General features: G+C 40.2%; 1 long non-coding RNA gene across 2 annotated transcripts in view; it reads right to left on the bottom strand.

The window, feature by feature from the left end:
* The window catches only part of LOC134476237 (uncharacterized), a 74,460-nt gene extending 60,587 nt beyond the window's left edge, over nucleotides 1-13,873 (bottom strand). For both annotated transcript variants that reach the window (XR_010047810.1, XR_010047809.1), the window contains exons 1-2: nucleotides 13,779-13,873; nucleotides 9,290-9,400 (exon numbers count right to left, since the gene is read on the bottom strand). This is a non-coding gene — a long non-coding RNA (uncharacterized LOC134476237). The remainder of the gene's footprint in view (nucleotides 1-9,289; nucleotides 9,401-13,778) is intronic.
* Between the last annotated feature and the right edge of the window lie 3,297 nt (nucleotides 13,874-17,170).

Below are 17,170 nucleotides of genomic sequence, written 5' to 3'. Positions count from 1 at the left end.
ACCTGAGAATAGTCTAATTGGCCCAGCAAAGTATCAGAAGAAAAGCAGTTGGACCCAGACAGTCAAGGCTGACTGAATTCAGCAGGGTGCTCACACGACAGACAGCAGGAGCACAGGCAGAGGCTGCTACTTGATTTTAAATTGCTAAAACATGTCTGTAAGTTTATTTTTATAACTGTGCCTTTACTAATCATATAAGTATGCTTTTACAATATTTCCATTATATCATCTTTAGATGTTCTGATATCACCCCTCTAACACACGTGGAGGCCCCACCAAGATAAGAAATAATTAACTGAAGGTAAGAGTTTGCTTTGATTTTTTGATTGCTGAGTTATATTAGGTAATTATAATTTCATTCTCATTTGGCCTTGCTTGGTCTTTTTGTAAATCACTTTATGCCGCGAGTTTATATCCTTTTGTTAAGATGATTGTGCTGTTTCATTAAAGGCTGTTTTACTTTTGGGGACAAGGTCTTGTGTTCCTATTTTCTGTATGCTACATTTAGTTCTGTTTGACTTGTGACTGCTGTGGTTTTTAATTTTATTTTAGACCATGCTAAGGAGATGTAATGTTAGATTACCATCAAGTGGCCGCCATATAAAATTCTGTAAAATGGATCTTTTTATGAATCTCAGTTACGTTCAGCTCTGGCTTTTATCTGTCCTTTAAGGAGCACTAATACCAAATGGTTATATTCTGCCAGCTAGGAACCACCTCTAGGGCAGCCACCACTTTCAAAGCAGGGATAGGTTTCTTCAATCCCCTGAGTAATCTTCATGATCAGTCAAACCAATAGCCAATGGAATGTTGAACAAACAGTAGTTAGATCCCTTTCTGGATACAAATATCTCTGATTGTGCGAAACTAGTGAAAACTGATGGGTCATGGTTGGGACGACTCTCCTGCAGATACCCAGAGGTCCCTCAGTGTAGGCTAGCCCTGACAGCCCAGAATAGGTTATCAGCAGAGACTCTCCACTTAGGTATCAGATCCTACACTCCTCAGTGAGGTGAACAGTAACTCTTTCAGTGATCATCAAGTATCCTCTGTCTCAGAGTGACCTGAAAAACGCTATTAGAGCCCTTTCTTAAGCATCCATTAAGCACTGAGCTACAGTCCTGGACTCTTCTTTTTCATCTAATAAGTTAGAAGCCCCAGTTTTTCTTCTGCTTGCTAGGAATTACCTTTAAACTCCTTGATTAGAGACCTCCCTTCTCTCTGGGAGGCTAAGTCCATGTAACTTACACCTGTTTGCCTTTCATGCAAAAACAGCTATCAGAAAAAGTAATTTACATTCATACTTTACATGTACTGAGAGCAAACAGCAGCTTTTTAGTCAGCCTTTTTCTTCTTTCATGTACATGAAAAACTGATGAATGTGCCTTTACTGATTTGTAAATTGTGGTTCCTAGGTGACAAACATAATCTTAAACAGTAAGCTTCAGACAGTAAAATAGACTTTAAATACTGTACAGCCATCTCTTGTTGCTAGGAAAGCTTGCCTGGATGATTAATAGATAACACAATTGTCTTGGAGACTTCTTTGCCACAGGACCCAGGGCAAAATTCCTCAAGTCAATTGTTGCTTCTGACTATCTGTAAAGGTGATCTCTTTATACAGGATAAAAAGTGGTGCTTTGTGATCTGTCTCTCTTTCTAAAAAACAATCATTTAATACTAAGCAATGCATCCTTCTTTAAATATAGCTATTACCACTGGGATCAATTATATATTGTGCTTGTAAAAGACACCTGCTGGAGTAAAAGTTGAGTTGCCAAAAGATATAAAATTATGCACCAGAACAAAGGTGGACAGGCTGGCCAAATTTTATCTTCTGGTCTTTCTTCAGGTGGCAGCCACCTGCCATCAAGTGGAATCAACTCCAGAGATAATAACTCCTAAAGTTCTAAGAAATCAAGTATAAATTGCAGGAACAGCTAATTTTCACTTGCATTTCAGAAACAAGGACTTCAGTGTCAAACTCTCTTACTCCTTTGGAATGTATTCTTAAGCATGGAAGATGTTAGACACTTACATGCTGAAAGAGTCGTTTTATATTTTTCTGCACCCACACATGGCCTCCTACCTTCTAGAGTCAAAAGGGAATGAAGAGGGAAGTATTAATTATGATGCTATTTTACAAATAGAATTGCACTGTGAGAAAGAGGAAAACTGGCTAGAATTACCTCATATTCTAATTTTCTTTACATTAAGAAATATTTATTTGTGCTCAAAGTATAATTACAAGCTATAATAGACTTCCGAGGTTCATATGTCCTTTCCTTTTAGTGCTTTACAGCAGATCAAATAAGATCTAAGAAAGTTTTCAGATGCCCTGATAACTGGGGCCTTTGAGGACTTATTTAGACCTGCAGAGTAAACTGGGGAGATGTAATGTACTCTTAAATTAAACATTAACTTCTACTGAGAAACAAGCAGCATTACCTGCTGCTAATATATTGGGAGATGAATGTGATTTTAATTTTAGACAGCCAGAAAATAGGCACCCAAGGGAACAGCCAGTTACCACTAGAGCAGAAGTGGCCTCTACCCAAGAGCCCTGCTGGCTTAATATCCAGATGGGAGATGGGTGTAAAAGACAATTTCAGGTATGTATTCCTGGAGGTCTAAAAAAGACAAAAACCAAGCCATATCATTGTTTTAAATTGTCAAATGTTTATTAGGAAAAAGACAAAAAACCCTCTGCCTCTTAGATTGTTTTAGAGAGGCAATGATGAAACATAAGTCTATACCTCCTGAGGCAGTAGAAACACAGATTATTCTTAAAGATGAGTTTATGAGCCAGTCAACCCCGGATATTAAGAAAAAGTTACACAAGAAAGCTGTTGCTACAGATAGCTTACTTGATACTTGAGTGAAAACTGCCTTCTCAGAATTCTTTAATGGACACTGAGAGGAAGCCAAGGAGCAGAAACAAAAAGACCAAAAAGAAACTGCTGCTTTTGTTAAAAAGAAGAGACCCTAAGTCTGATTCTCAGAGCTCCTAGGAGAGTTCCATGACTAAACTCACCTGCCACTGCTGTGAAAGGCCAGGCCATCTGAAGAGGCACTGCCTTAAGAGGCCCCTTACACCATGCCCTGACCACAAAGGCAGCCACTGGAAGCAGGTCTCCCCTCTGAGGTGAAGGCTCCAGAGCTCAGACTCCTCTTCCTAGCTCACCTAACAAGACTAAAGGGTCCAGGGAGCACTCCCTGCCTGTTCCCTCTGGCCCAAGTCTCATCTCCATGGAGGATCCCCAATAATCATGACTACAGAGAAAAATAAAACCAACCCATTTCTGGACACTGGCACATGTCTCTTGTTCCTCTTCAACCCTGACCTTCCTGTCAGCCATCAGACCTCAGTAAAAAGGGTCACTGGGGAAAAGGTGACTCATTTTTCAATCAAGTCATAACTGGAAAGGCTTTTTCTTCACTCATTCATGTTTAATTTTATCTGAAAGCCCCCTTCCTCTCCTGGGGAGAGATATTTTATCTTGTTTAAAATATAGATGCATCCTACTCAGTTCTACTAGTCCGTGTAGAGACAAAATAAACCCTAAATCATAGACAGCTGAAGATAAAGTAGAAAGAAAAATACGAGCTGCCTTGGGGCTGCCCCTTGCAGGGGGAGGTCCCACGAATGCTGCTAGAAGAAAAAGGTCTGACAGAAGATGTAGAAGTGACTGAGCCAAAGGCCAAACCAAGGACAGGGGCACAGAGTTACCAAAATTCTTAAGGCAAAAAAAAATACAGAAAAAATATTGATTACAAGTAAAAGCATTTTATTCCTTCTAATTCTTATTGCAGGAGATCTCTGTTAATTGACAAAAGTTCTGAGTAGTCTTCCAGAAAAGCTATTGTAATTCAGCTTGGCCTAATACATCTAAGAGCACTGCAGTTTTAGAGAGAAAATGTCTTATGTCTGTTTGTCCATCCATTGATCCAACTTGTGAATGATTACCATACTTACAGCTGCTTTGTTAGAGTTCAACATTTTTTGGTTTTAGTTTTGCCTTTTGGATTTTAAAAACACATATCTATAATTTAAATTTTTACAGATAAATGTCATTAGAATGTAGGACCTGCTTCCACCCAGGTTACCAGCTGATCAAGATGTTGCTGAGACTGGTTTTACAAATACAGAACGTATTCTTGTCTGTAAACAATAACTTGAGAGTCATTGGTCAAAATAATGTGCTGATTGTTATAATCTGGTTCTCAGAGGTCATATAACTTTACTAAGACAAAATGAGGCCCTCTTGAGCTTGAAAAAATTACTGGACAGGATTCTCCTATTTGGAAATATCTCATTTTGGTCTTTGTTCATTAATGGGATTCCAGATAGTTTCCATAGCCTTATGTGAGACACACCCCAATGGATGTAGCTAATCATATTATTGTGATGTGTCTACATTGTTAATCATGAAAATGTTAAGTTTTCTGTAAAAAAAATAAGGTTTTATTAAAAATACTGTTGGTACAAAACTAAATTAAGAGACAAAGGTGTTTACATAGCTATGATACTCATTACTAATTTCTACTAAATACATTCATGCCTTCTGGGGATACAGGTCTTCTAAAGGATTGTTTATGGTGCTGATTTTTTTCTAGACTGAGATATTTGCTTTTCTCTTGCATTCCATTTGCTTGTGATAAGAGAAATATGTCAAATCAACATAAGATTACATATGTTGTGTATGTGTCACTAGCCTTAGAGATGCTCAGACATTAAAAAGTCCAGAAAACGCTTCTTCAATGACATCCTATTAAAGGCTAACAAATTGGGTTTAGATTTAGGGTTAATGTTAGGTTTAGGGTTAGGGCTAAGGATAGGGATAGGGTTAGGGTTAGTTTACGTCCATTCAAAATCCCTACTTGTTTTCAAGGTAAATGAACTTAGAATTTACTTTCTCATTTGAGTCAAAGATTATTTTGTGTATGTTGAGTCTGTAATGGAATAAGCAGCCTTCTGCACTCCTGACCTAAAGGAAGGTGCATGGACTTAAGATCCAGATGGATGCAGATTTGAGTCTGATCCTAGGTCTAGTTTCGCACTTGGGCAAAGGGCTTCACAAAGCGTCCATTTTCCTTCTTCTTTTTGGTATGGAAATAACAATCCCTAACTACAGCTTTGATAAACATGGTAACATACACAGCACTTTATCTCTTCAGAGTCACTGCTGTACAATAGGCACTCAATAAATGAGGACTTCCTTCCCCTCCACCCTTCCTTTTCTTCCCTGGCCTCCCCTAGACACTGAGCCACAAGGACTTCCTGAACCTAATGGCCCGCCCCCTATTAGAAAAGAGGTTTCCAGAGGCTCATCATGGGCTGCATGCCCTGCAGGTTTCCTGGAGGTGTGGGCAGCAGACACCTGCAAGATTCAGCCATCTGGACTTGGAGGAGGTATGTGGGGGGCGCCAAGGATCTTACGCCACTTTGATACAATCCAAAACCACAGATAATAGTAACAACAGTAATGATAACAATGAGTTGAGTAGCAAGGTTGTCTTCTGTAAAAGCACTTAGCACAGTCAAAATAACCCCAGGGTATAATTAGTATAAACACTATTGTTGCTGTACTCCAACTGGGTAGCTCACATTAATCCTCATCACCACTCTGTGTCAGTACTGTCATTCCATTCCTCTGACATGAGGTAAAGGATCAGAGAAGCCAAAAGAGTACCAAGCATTTTGTCTCCACAGGAGCTCCACCTCCCACTGTTGTCCCCAGTGCTGAGACACTACTGTTTTTATGCTGGTCTTATTGCCAATAGCTGCCTTTTTTCCAAGTTGTAGAGATTCTTGCCCATGGGACACTGTCCACTAACCTCAAAATCCTCCTTTCTGACCAGATACCCATGAAGCTTTGCTTCCTATTTATACCTTCCCCCTTAGGGTGGGCACACTCTGACCTGGTCCTCTTTTAGAGCTCCTGACAAGCAATGACCCCATTTCCTCCTCCTGGCTAGGAAGCCCTATGACCATTCCACCCACCAGCTGTCTTCCAACCCACTCCCCTCATGACCCATCCAGGATGTGAGTGACCCATATCAGTTGAGGCCTTTGAAGCGGAACCCTCTCAAATGCAAACATGGCCAACTGGGGCCTTTCTGGCAATAGGGTGCCATATTTCAGCTTAGGAAACTGTCTCTTATAGGCTAGAGAACATAGCTGCAATGACTAACAGATGCAGGTGCATTAAAGAATTCAGCATAACATTTTACCGTAAATCTACAGGGTATGGTACCTACTCTCCACTACTCTCTAAACCTCTGCCCTTCTGTTCACTCTGTGCAACAATTTACACTAATTTGTGATGTAATTTTAATCATTAGTGTGCATTGAAGGCAGTGTGCTACTTTACTTTGGCTGTGGGCTTCATCTCTGTCATTCACTGCCACCTTCAGCCAGGCTTTTCTACTAAAAAAATGAGTGATCAGTGAACAAGTTCCTTTCTTAAACAAACACATCTCCTCCTGTCACCTCTCCAAGCACTCATCCAGATGAGTTCATGAGTGTTGGTTACATGATATTTCAGGCTTAGCAAAGGCAGGCACGTGTTTCATCTTTGAGCTGAGACATGAATGAAATTGATCATATGGAATGAAAACTACAGACCAATAAGGAAATAGACAAAAGACCCTGCTCTTCATCCCTTTTGTCCATGATGCCAAGTAGAGCAGACCCTTTCCTGAGCACAGAGCAGAGCTACCAAGAGGCTGGTGACACTTATGCCTCAGGGCGTCTCTCTCCCAGAAACCACTCCTCGGACCTTGACTGTAAGTGCACATGGTCAACTGTGTGATGTTTTCAAAGATAACATATTATAACTTCAATCAGTTAAACCTCTGCTTCCTTTTCTCCAACATCTGTGACCTCAGTCTCTCACTGTGACAGGTGGCACCTGAATCTTTCTGGTTTCCAGCTAAGAGCAAGTTGAGTTGTGGGGAAGTCAGTTTGACTTAACTAGAACAGATTTCTCTCAGTGACTTCCTCATGGAGTTGAGGTCCTGATGAGGTCACAGTGTAGGAACAGCTTTCAGGGATACATGTTTATTCACTATTGGGGTTACTCAGCATCCTGACACCAAGATGCAAGGTCAGAGACCATGTCCTAATATGGCCATTCGCCACTGTCCCCAACACCAGAGCCTATAATTAGTGTAGGAAAAAATGTGTAGAACCAGAAGCTGGTGTTTGCAATATTCTTCCAAACTCATTACTCATAGATGATTCATGAAAGAAATTTGACTTATTTGGCCATAATCCAAAGCATTGATCTGTCATAGCCAGCGATTGTATCTGTGTCCTAAATATAGCTGGTTGGTAAGTTAAAAGACACTTCTCGAATTACCAATATAAAAAATTTAATTAACCACAGAAAAGACTAAATTATCTTACTATTCTGTCTATAGCAAGCAATACCACAAAATTGCTAGCAAATAAAAGGCAGCCAAAAGATTGAGAAAAATATTGCAGAATATGCCAGGTGGACAATAAAAATTACTGTTAACTTGTGATGTTTGTAATATTTGTACACTTCAATATCGTGTGGATTTCTGACTTTTTTCCATTGTACAGATTTGTTGCCCGTATTCATTGTACTACTTTATAACTTTGTATTCATTTCTTTAAAGAGGATCCTCCTCTAGCCTAAGGTCAAGGCCCCACAAAACCAGGATCTGGCCCCTGCTGCTACTTAAATGTTCAAATCTTTAGTTTGTAATTGGCCTTGTGCCCCAAGGTGGACGTCACACACAGGACATTAGAGAGGACCATTGAAGAGGTATTAGAGTTTATATCTGGATGTCTAGATGTACCCCCAAAACCTGATGTCCTCCTAGGTGGGGATTTGGGAGGTGATTGGGCCTTGGGGTATGATACTCATCAGTGTGGACTAGTCCCTCTGATGAGATTAGCTAAATCTGATTTGGGAGGTAAAGACGGGAAGAGCTAGTCACTGGGGTTGTGGCCTGGAAAGTTTTTATTTCTCTCCCTCTGTCCTTAATCTCTCCCTGTTCCCTGTTTGCCATGTTTCTCCTCTGCCATGCCCCTCTACTATGCTGTTTCTCCTGATAGCCAGATGATCATAGATGAAAACCTCTACAAACTGTGATCTAAAATAAGCCTTTCCTCCTCTAAATTGTGAGTGTTGCGTACTGTGTCCTAGTGATGAAGCAGTGATCAAAACAGGAGGCCATCACATAGTCAGTCCTAGGAGACGCGAGCAAGCCGAGCCTGGGGTGGAGTGTGCCTGATCTGACTATAATGCTTTCATCAGGGCAGGTAGAGTGGGCTCAGGAGACACCTGGTCTGTGGTCCTTGCTCTCTTGCCCTTTTAGAGCAATAGATACAAAACATGTGTGTGTCCCCCAAAAGCACACATGTGCATACTCACATACCCCAAACCAGCACGCAGCAGTGCCCATCTGAAAAGCCTTGCTTGGGCAGGACCTCCAAAGAGAGGTTCCCTGCCCCTTTGCAGCTCACCTCAGGAGGAGCCCAGATACTTCCAGTTTCTGTGCTTATAAATGTCCCAGGAGAGTCTGGGGATTCCTTCCGCTTCCCATGAAAAACAAAACTCTCAAATAAAACAAGGAACACGCCCCTACTGTGGAATCAGGAGGACAGCGTGACGCAGAACAAGAGGGAGCAGGGTTTCCAGAGTGCTGTGAACAGCACTAACAGAATCTACACAAGCAGCCGCAAAATCTAGGCCCAGGTGATGAATTTTATTTAACCAGTGCCACTTTATCCTCTCATTTATGCAAGCTCCTAAATGTCATTTCTGTATATTTCTGACCCAGGGACACTTGGAATATTGACATTACCATTCAAGGCTTAGAAAATACAGTCAGGTACCACCTAACAGCCTATCAATCAACTAGGGACTGTGCATATCACAGTGGTACCATAAGGTCCTGAGGGAGACAAAAAAATCCCCGTTGCCTGCTAGCATCAAGCTGTCCTAACATCACAGCACAATGGATTGTCCACATGTTTACAGCGACGCTGGCCTGAACAAACCACCCGTGCTGCAGCTTGCAGAATGAGGGATAGTACATAATGCTTGATAATGATAGCAAACAAGTATGTCACAGGCTTACATATCCACCGTATCAGCCTTTCCACCACTGCCACTTGCTTTGGTTTCCGGGGCCTGTGCCCTAAAGGTGGTCCTGCCAGGCTGCCCAGCTGGCCTTGTGGAAGTTGACCTGAAAACTGCAGCACTGGCTGCACAAAGGGCTCGTGACAGGCACAGCTGGAAAAGGTACTCACCAGTCCCTGCTGGGATTCACCAAGGTGACATGCATGCCGCAGGCTGGAGTGGAGGGGGACTCACAAGATGGAGCCCCAGCTCATTAGGCAGCTCCCTGCTGGACCATACACCTGCCAGGAAGGATCAACAACTCAGTAAAGGCTGTCTGTCAGCTCCAGCGTGCAAGGGAAACAATCATCAAGAGCTCCCTCCTGATAAAATAGTAATTTCAGGGCTTCACTATTCACAGGCAACTTCTCCCTCATTCTTAGCCCCACCACTTCAGTGCTTTTTACAGACATGACTATGGAGAAAGGGACAGTGAGGTGAGAACTTCCCTGTCATCGCTCAAACACCAGTGCACTTTCCCTCCATGCATGCAGAGTGAGCTCTGCCCTCTCTGGGCTACACTGAAGCATGAAAGGGTCTGCCTCCATTGGTTGCCAAATCCCTCCACATTCAGGCCCTTATTCTCATCTTAGAGAATTCTGGGCACTATTAAAAGAAAATTCAATGTAAGTCAGGTATGGGGCCACATGCCTGTACTTCCAGTACTCTGGGAGCCTGACGTAGGAAGGACACAAGTTCAAGCCCAGTCTGAGCACTTTAGCAAGACCCTGAATGGATCGATAGATAAGGACAGACAGACAGTGCTGGAGACACAGCTCAGTACAAAGACTCTGGGTTAAACCCTCAAGGACTTCCCTCAGATCCACATCAAAGGCACCAGCTAACAGGCAAAGCCCAGATCCAATACAAATAATAAATAATTAACACCACATCTCAGTTCCTGGTTCCTCTCATCTTTTCTGATTCTTAGAAAAGTTACAAAGCTGACATAGACAAAAAGTTTCTTTGGTGCTTCTACTGAAAAGATGTGAGTTAAATACAGGTTTTTAAAAATCTTTTCTTCTCCTACACGCACTGATCACTTAACAGGTGCCATATTATTCGTTAAACATTTTGTGTATATTATTTTTTAAATGTTGTGATAATTTTTAAATTAATAGCAAGAGTATAAGCAGAATTGTCCAAGGACTGCTTTCCTGGATCCCAACTATTGAATTTGTATTAGTGCATGACTTTAAGAATACTGGGGATCCCCCTACAAGAACCTACCCAGGGCTTTGGGGACCGGAAAGGACTAAATGGGGGCAGAGACAGCAGCCAGCCTTCAGAATGAATGGACAGGGACTATTTGATAATCCCCTCACATTTTGGCAAGGACAACAAAACACTTAGAAAATTTCTATAGAAGCTTGTATACATTCAGGCTAATTACAGAGACCAAAATACAAAGTGTACTAATGTAAGTCATAAGATACAATGTGTAACAATCTAGGATGATTAGCTCACACTTGTGTCTCACAAAATCTAGCTAAATATCTCCTGGGAAAAGCATTCTATTTATTTAAAATAGACATACAAAAACAAAAAGTAAAGAACATGATATGATAAGCACCCTCCAAAAATAAATATTATTTCCACCTTTAAAAACAGGTTGACTAGCTTTTAATAAATTAGAGAAAAGGAGGATCCAGGAAATGTTTTTGATAGTGCCACCTGGTGGAAGCATGCTGTAAGTGCTGTCTCTTCTTACAACCACATCAGAGAGGACAAACTCCAGTAAGCCATGAGACAGCCCACTGCTTCCCCGTGGCTTTCCGATATTTTCTCTCTGGGCAAGCTCAGCCTCCCTCTCATTCCACTATAATCAGCTGATTCTTGAAGTTTCCCGTTTCATTCCACAGGATTTCTGCTGCATTAGAGCAATTTTACAGGAAGATTTACAACAATGTTAGGACTAAAGCAAACTATGGCAAAAATAGCCGTGGCCAACATGATAAGCTGGCAATAAAACCAGCCATCGGGCACAGCTGGCACTTATGGAGGCCACCTGCTCCATTTTCAGCTGATCCGGATCAACTGCTTTCACCCTATTCACTGTGCTTTCATTTTTCACCTTCTCTGAAAAAATCTTCGAGTCTCATAATTAAAACCCAAACGTGCTGAGCACCCACACCAGGCAAAGCATGCTGATCTATGGATCCACAGCCAGGTCCCTCGGTCCACGGTGGGCAGCTCTGGCTTTGAGTTTTGCAAAAATTCAGAACAAAATCTCACCTTATTTCTTCTGCAGGAATAAAATACATCTGAATCCAAGTATACATGCTCACCTAAAATTTTTTGAATAAAAATATTAGAGGAAGTTTCTATCATCCACTCATTACAGAGAAGAGAGCCACAACTTGTGGGAACAATTCCCCTTCAAGAGCAGCTATTGGTCACAAGGTGATGATTTGCATACATTCTCACTGCGCTCTGTAACAACTCATGAGTAGAGTCAATCACTTGTTACCTCTGGGAGTTCAGTAATAATTCTACCAACTCAGTGTGGAAGTTGACCTGTCACCTAGGCAGGACTGTACTGAGATCTCAGTGTAGACTGCATATTTTGGGCTAAGCATCCTCATGCGACTTCTTCACATACTAATTCATCTTACTAATCATGACCAACTTAGGAGAAATTGTTAACATTCCCAGTTTATAAAAGAAAATTTCTGCCAGAGAATTTAAGTAACATGCCAAGGGCTACAAAAGAGTAAGTAGAATATCCAAAACTTAAATCCCAGAAATCATATTCCAGAAGAGCTATGATCATTTGACAACTATGTATTTAGATTGCTTATTTATAAAATGAAATTAGTACTCATGGGAGAGTAAGGACTGCTGAAAAGTCTACAAAAAACTGTAGAAAAGTTGGTGAAAACTGTTAGAATCCACTTTGCTCAGAACTCTTAATCAAAGTCTTTCAGCTATTCAGGAAACATGCATGAAGGGCATCAGTGGAATCCCAGTAAGAGCGGTGAGCTTTGTGACTTTTAGCTTGCGTTAGCTTCATTCCCAATCTCCCAGTTCTGCAGTAGCCTTAAAAATAGCAACCTACATTTCTGATGCAGCCTGGGGTCATCAGGAATACAAGCTTCCCTCTAGAAGCACAGGCCTTAAACATTCTAGGAAAATGAATACAAATCATTCATTTTAAATGTTTTCTGAGAAGTAAAGGAAATCATGTTTTAAAAACTAAAGAAAAATACAAAAATAATGCCTCAACAAACATAGAATATTCACACAGGATTGGAAATGACATAGTTTAACCGAAGCTCTAAATCTGAATAGTACAATAGAAAGCAGAATTCACTATAGAGGCTCAGCAGCAAATTCGAATAAGCACAGGAAAGCAATAGCAAGCATAAAGATTGGTCAGTGACGTCCCATCTGAAGGGCAGAAGGAAGCAGGAAAAAAATAATGAACACCATCCCTAAAGCTTTTGAGATACCGGCAAGCAAACCAACATATACGTAAGGAGAATCTTAGAAGGAAAGGGGAGAATGAATCAGAATATTTGAAGAAATAATGACTGAAAATTTCTTAAATGTGATGGAAGACATTCATTTACATATCCAAGGAGCTCAAAAAAATTTTTGTAGCTAAGACAAGCACAAACAGCTATACAACCAGACACATCACAGTAAAACAGCTGAAAAACAGAACCTTGAGAGCACAAAAATAAGCAAGTTATGTGTAAAGATCCCCGGGAAGACTAATGGCTAATTTCTCTCAGAAACCATGGAGCCCAAAAGATACATGAAAGAGTCAAATTGCTAACAGAAAAGAAGAAAAAGGAATTCTCTATGCAACACTATTGTCTTTCAAAATGAAAAGGAAATTAATACTTTCTTAAAGACAAAATCTGAAAGAACCCATTGCTAGACCTTCCTTATGAGAAGTCTTTTGGACTGAAATGAAAAAGCAGTACTTTAAATCCAGATGAAGAAATAAAGAACACCTGTAGAGGTAACTACACAGTTCAGTAAAAAAACAGAGTTCAAATGTAATTTTCCTTATAGCTTTTTGTATCCCCTATTTGATTTATAGAGAAATCTACATCAGGAAACAATTACAAATATGTGCTGAGGGGTACAAGATATTCAAGGTGCAATTTGTGTAACAGCACAAAGGAGAAATGGAGGAGTGTAATTTCACATTACAAAAGTTTTTGTATAATATTGTAATGAAGCTCATGCTAATACAAACTAGATTGTAATAAGCTACTGGGTTATTTCAGCCCCTAGGGTCATTACTAAAAAATTTAAAAATATGTAGTAAAAGAAATACTCAAGAATTAAAAATTATAGCACCCAAATATATCTATTTTTTTGTTTTAAAGAGATTAAGAGAAAAAAAACAATAAAATGATATAGGATTTCAAAACAAGCTGATAGGAAATTAATAGTCACTATGTTGCATATTATCTTCAAAATAGGTGCTCAAATTACTAGACATGGGTATGCAAAACAGATCAAACAATATTAACAATCACAGTTTCTTTCTCTGAACTAATAAGATCAGTAGTAAAATTATCTTAGTTTCTTAGTTACTTTTTACTCATTGCTGAGACAAAATACCTGAAGCCCAAGTTGGGAAAGGAAAGATTTATTTCTTACAGTTTTTGGAAGTTTCAGTCCACACTCAGTTGGCTCCAAGACAGGCGGGCATGACTGGACCACAGTTCATGGCGGCTGCCAACAGCAAGTAGGAACCAGCAAAGAGCAAGACACACCTTCTTCCTGCCATTACATCACATCCTGGCTCCACCCCTATGTGGGTGGAGCACTGACACCATCAATCCAAGCACTATACAATGAACCATCACAAATGCACAATGCAAACTCATGAGGCCTGGGGGTCACTGACATAAACCATGAAACTTAGCTATCTTGTGTGTGTGTATATTTGTATATATATACATATACATACATACATACATATATGTGTGTGTGTGTGTGTTTCCCTTCCTTTTCTTTTTCGCCATCCTAGTTGTTCTTTCCTTTTGAGTGCTTTCATTCCCTTTTACAGTATCTATTTTACCTTATGGATCTTATTTAATCTTTCAGTTTCTTATACAAGGGAGATGATACAGTGTTTACACATGCAAATCTGATTTATTTCACTTATGAGTATGGTCTCTAGTTGTATCCATTTACCTATACAACCTAGAATTTATCTTTCTTTATAGCTGAATAGTAGTCCATTGTATAGAAATACCACATCTTTTTTTATTCATCTCTCAGTTGATGGACATTTGGATTGTTTCCAAAATTTAGCTCTTACAAATTTTGCTGCAATAAACATAGGTGCACTTACATCACTGTGGTATGATATTTTTAATTCTTCTGGGAGGATACTCAGAATGGCCAGAGCTGGGTCAAATGGGACCTTGAATCTCAGATTTTTGAGCAGTCACCACACTGATTTCCACAGTGCTTGCACCAGTCTATACTCCCACCAACTTTTTCCCCTCAGCCCTGCCAGCATTTGCTATTGGTTGATTTCTTAATGATAGCTACTCTTTTCTGAAGTGAGATGGAATCTCAATGTTGTTTAAATTTGAATTTCTCAAATGGCCACTGAACAAATGTTGTTGAACATTTTTCATACATTTGTTTGATATTTGTATTCTTCATCTGAGAAGTGTGTATTCATCTCAGATAAATTAAGTTGGGTCTTTGAATTTGGGGTTGGTCTGATTTTTTTTCAATTCTTTATACACTCTAGATAAAAGTCATTTGTTTGAAGGACAGTTGGATAAGATTTTTTACTAATTCATGGGTTTTCTTTTTATCCATTGGTGATTTCTTTTGGCATACAAAAACTTTATTAAGATGAGAACTCAGTTGTTGATTCTGGGAAGTATTTCCCAGCCCTGGGGTGGAGATGCAGCTTGATTTTTGTTCACAAACTCTCTACCTATCCCAGTATCTTCAAGATTTCTATCTATTTCATTTGCCAGCAGATTTAGTGTTTCTGTTTTAGTATTTAGATATTTGGTCTAGTTTGACTATAGTTTAGTGCTGGTGATAGACATGGGTTTAGTTTGAGTCTCTGGCATTGGGAAAGCCAGTTTTTCCAGCACCATTTATTAAACAGGCTGTCTTTATTCCAGTGAACATGTTGGGTTCCTTTGTCAAATGTGACTGTGTGTGATTGTAGTTATGACTGTATCTTCTAATCTGTTCCACTGATGGTTGTCTGTTTTTTTTTCTTTGCAAGTACCATGCTGATTTTATCACTCTAGCTTTGTACTATAATTTAAGTCTGTGATTGTGAAGCCTCCTGCCTTAAAGAACAAGGAAGACCAGGATGTCTGCTCTTATCATCTCTAGTTAACATCGAGCTGCTAACAAGCTCTGCTCAGGAAAGAAAAAGAAATAAAAGGAATCTAGATGGGAAAAGGAAGATGTACAGCTATTTTTTAACAAGTGGCAGAATTTTGAATATAGAAAATCTTTAAAAATCTGTAAAAATATACTCCAAGGAAAACACATGCTACAAGTGAAAGGGTTTTGGCCCATGCCGGAAACTGTAGCCAGTAAAGCCAGGAAGCTCCTATCTCCCCTACCCTTAGGAATTGCATCTGGCACCAAACTAAGACCAATGGGCTACCTGTGCATCCCTAATGCCCCTTAGGTTCCACCCCAAGCAGAGGCTACTTATGTGCCTCACTCCACGTGTTCCACGGAGAGATCCCAGCCCTGGGGTGGAGATGCCATGCCCAGGGGGTCGAGGGTGTCTCTCCGTGCATTCCCAAAATAAAGGTTATTTATATTTCATACTTCTTATCTTTTCAGCTGCCGCCAGTCCTCCTCCTCCCCCCACAGTTCTATCAACAAGTTTGAAAGATACAATATTAAAATGCAAAATTATTATATTCTATGTGACAGCAATACACATTCTTAACACAACTAAGAAAATGATTCTTTAATAAAAAATTTAATAATAAAATCTTTAAAGAATTTAAAGCTTTGTACACTGAAAAATACACAACCTTGTTAAAATAGAGAGGACCTAACAAATGTAGAGAAATATCATATACGGTAACTGGGAAAATTGTTATTAGGATGGCAATTGCTCTTCAAATTGATTGACAGATTATATTCAATGTTTCTCAAAATACCAACTGATATTTTTTGGAGAAACTGCAAGATGACCTTAAAATTCATATGGAAATGGAAGATAAGTAGAATAACCAAGAAAGCTTTGCAAAAGAACAACAAAGTTAAAGGATTCATATGCTCCAATTTCAAAATACACTACAAAGCTGTAAACAAGAATTTTTTGTGGTGATAGACATAAAGATTATAGCAATAGAATTGAGAACCTAGAAATCAATCTATGCTTAACATTCATTGACAATTGATTTTGACAAGGATTCCAAGACTTTTCAATGAGAAGAAAACAAAGTTTCTTAGCACAACTTGGATCTCTACTTCACATCATATACAGAAAGCAATCAAAATAATCAAAACTCTGAAAATAACAGCTATAAATTGTCGGGGTCGCTCCCGGCCGGCAGGAAAGACACACAACAAAGTCTGGCGGTGTGCAATCTTGCCTTTATTTATCTCCGCGTGGGCCCCTCGAGGCCTCCGCTCTGTCACCAGCCCTTTCTCGCCGGTGGACTTTCTCTATCTCTCTCTGTGCTTCTCTCTGTGCTTCTCCCTCGTGGCGGGAGAGGCATTTACTTTTATAGGGTAACAGTGGCCAATCAGTTCAAAGCGCGCGATGCGGGCTGATTGGCTAACATCAGTTGTTGCTAGGCAGACTATTCTATTGCGCGGGCTGCTTACGTCGCCAGGGCAATCAGGGGGCAGGAAGCAGGCGCCAACTTGGCTCACTCGATGGGAGGGGCAATCTAGCTCAGGCTCCGCTCCCACCCACAGGCCCTACGTCCGCCAAGTAAGGCGACCGGTGTCGGCCGCGGCTCCCAACAATAAATATAAAGGGCTTAGGAGAAAATTGTATACACCTTTGTGACCTTGAGTTACGCAATACATAA

This window comes from Cavia porcellus, unplaced genomic scaffold, assembly GCF_034190915.1.
Source record: "Cavia porcellus strain 051 isolate PalLab524CR breed Dunkin Hartley unplaced genomic scaffold, mCavPor4.1 scaffold_6, whole genome shotgun sequence".
Classification (NCBI taxonomy): Eukaryota; Metazoa; Chordata; class Mammalia; order Rodentia; family Caviidae; genus Cavia; species Cavia porcellus.
This window is presented reverse-complemented; position numbering and strand designations above follow the sequence as displayed.